Raw genomic sequence first — 3,511 nt, 5'->3', positions numbered from 1 at the left:
TAGCGGGAATATTTTGTCGGCACATTTGGGCTAAATGCATGCATAGAAAGTGCACAGGTTACTCGGGTAATGGTTTAATGCTTCATGAAAATGAACAGTTGAAAGATTCGAGCATTAAGAACACATGCTGAGTATACGTAGAATTTAAAAATGGTCTATAAAGGGCATAATGTTGTTATAAAATAATGGGCGGTATCAATATCATTATTAAAGTCTCTTAGATAACTGTTTCCGCAATGCGAAGAAAAAAAAACAACAACAATGTGATGATCAGAATGGTACGTGTAGTGTAAACTCTGTCCCTGTTAATTAACGCAGGCCAAAACTTGTTCTATTAGCTAAGTAGTGTGAATAATAGAGCTGACCTTGTGCCTGACTTTCTCTGACATATTCTTTTTCCCATTGTAATTTTCCTAGCATGGAAGAGATTGATTTACGTAGACATAATATGTAACATAAGGATGTAAGGAAGATTGCATATTCCAGTGATTAAACAACAAATAGATCCACAACATGAAGTTGCAAAAATAATTTAATACACTGATGGCATTATACACGATTCTTTAACCAGGAAACGAGCAGAGCTTAAATTGCAGTCCGCAAGTTCAACAGCACCATTTCCTCTTTTACATTTCCGCTCCATATTGTACGTGCATAGAAGAAACAATCGGTTCTTTCCATGCATTTAGAGATATATTAGCATAGAAAGTATAGCCTCACACACCTCTCCAGTCCCTTTGGACCTCACTCATGACGTCCTGTTACCTCACTGACAGTAATCTTCCTTTTTTAACCGCCAAGTTCCAATATTTACTCGGCTTTGTTGATGAAATCCACAGCATGAAAAGTCCCGCGTAATGTATGACCAGACACCGCCCACCCCTTGTTCCTTTACTGTTGTGGGTTACTGTACTATCTATGTGCACCATTATTTTAGAATTGTTTTGTTTTGTTTTTATTTGGCATTGTGTATCATTTGTAAACACACAACTTGGAAATATCCATTTGGTAAGATCATTAAATGTACAATTATCCTTTTTCCTCGCACATGTAAATCAACGTCAACTATTAAGAGAGTAAGGATTTGTGTGGCATCGTCGCACTGTATTTCGGAATATGTTTGGCATCTATTTATTATTGATTCGTGATTTTGATTAGTTGTCATCCAGAATATCATCCATATAATATTCGCATAGTTAAATCTTGATTACCTTAGGAGGCATTTATTATATTGCAAAACTGAGCAAATAGTAGTTAAAGTTGGTAATCTGGCCACGTGTTGTACGTTTTAAAAAAATAAATTTGATACATTTCTAATAATGTAATTGACCAAAAATATAAAAACCATATATGACGATCGAAATTCCTGAAACACTTTTGTACGAATCATCAAGTTCATTAAAGCATCGTTATTATCATTATCATTATTGTCATTATTATCATTATCATCATTATCATTATCATCATTATCATTATCATCATTATCATTATCATTATTACCATTATCATTATTATCATTATTATTGCTGTTATTACTTATTACTGTTATTATTATTTTTGCCATTATCATCATTATTATTATTATCATCATTATCATTATAATTATTATCATTATCATTATTATCATTATTATCATTATCATTATTATCATTATTATCATTATTATCATTATTATCATTATTATCATTATTATCATTATCATTATTATCATTGTCATTATTATTATCATTTTTATCATTCCTATTATCATTATTATCATTATTATTATCATTATTATCATTATTATTATTATTATCATTATCATTATTATTATCATTATCATTATTATCATTATTATCATTATTATCATTATTATCATTATTATCATTATTATCATTATTATCATTATTATCATTATTATCATTATTATCATTATTATCATTATTATCATTGTTATCATTATTATCATTATCATTTTTATCATTACTATTATCATTATTATCATTATTATTATCATTGTTATCATTATTATTATTATTATCATTATCATTATTATTATCATTATCATTATTATCATTATTATCATTATTATCAATATTATCATTATTATTATCATTATATTATATTACGATTATACTATATTATGATTATAATCATCCTGATTATCAAAATCATTATCCAAAATATTATACCCAGCACTGCAACACTGTATCAGACGGGAGATGCATGCTTAAGGATATTAAGGTTATTAAGATGAGGTAAAAAAAAAGTGGGCGGTGTCTGGTCATATATTACGCGGAACTTTTCATGTTGTGGATTTCACCAACAAAGCCGAGTAAATATTGGAACTTCACGGTTACGAGGCTGATTGCTGTCAGTGAGGTAACCGGATCACTTGACTCAGGTAAAACAAGGGGGGGGGGGGGGTATCTTTATGATTAGTAACACTTTTAAGTATGGTAATCATTCTCCAGTTCGAAAATTCTACTTTCTTAGAGCTCAGCGATATTAACATAATTTGATTGGCCAAGTTTACCGGATACGGAGGGGTCCATGCGATCAAGTTAAGCCTCTCGCGTTTCCTCACGCGCTACCTGTTAATTGCACGAACACTTATTACCTGACCTAATCCCATCCCGTGTAAGGTTAGCGATTCCTGACGTTTGGCGACTTGGAAATCTGCCCTTGAGAAGTGCGGTCGGAACGTGCGCCTACATGTTAGCGATCGCCGGCACGTGGACGGAACAGCGGGATGATGTGCTAATCTCGCGGTGGATTTCCGTTAACATCATGATGATCAGAAATAGCACGTAGCAGTGACAGCGGTTATGTTGCTGATGCGGGCAAGGATGTGGTAATGATAATGAATATCGGTGATCTAAATGGGAATAGTGATGGTGAGTATAATGATAGTAATAGCAAATACAATAAAGATAAAAATGATGATCAAGATTTTGACAGCAATATTGGTAAAACTGATATTGTATTGATATTAAGAACACCGGCCATAATGATAACGATGATAACAATGATAACATTTTAAAGATGGTGATGAATGATAATGGTGACGGTGATAATAGTAATATGATACAACACTTACGACAACAATAACAATAACACCAGTAATAATAATTCCAACGGTAAGGATAACCACAAGTGTTATGAAAATGGTAATGATAACATTGATAGTGAGCCTGGAATAATGTGGATCATAAGAAGATAGTAATATCCGTGACAGTAACAATGATGATAATGATTAAGTATAGTATCAACTATATATTAATGATGGTGATAGTAACTACAGCTGTAACGGTTCTAATGATAATAATGGTGATGTCGAGGATAACAAGAAACATTATGACTAATTAAATAATAATGATGATGATGATGATAATAATAACAATAATGATAATGATAGTAATAATCATACTGATACTACTACTGTTACTAGTAATAATGATGATGGTGATGATGATGATGATGATGATGATGATGATGATGATGATTATGATGATGATGATGATGATGATGA

Source organism: Penaeus chinensis, chromosome 9 (assembly GCF_019202785.1).
Source record: "Penaeus chinensis breed Huanghai No. 1 chromosome 9, ASM1920278v2, whole genome shotgun sequence".
Lineage (NCBI taxonomy): Eukaryota > Metazoa > Arthropoda > Malacostraca > Decapoda > Penaeidae > Penaeus > Penaeus chinensis.
Note: the sequence above shows the minus strand (reverse complement) of the source record.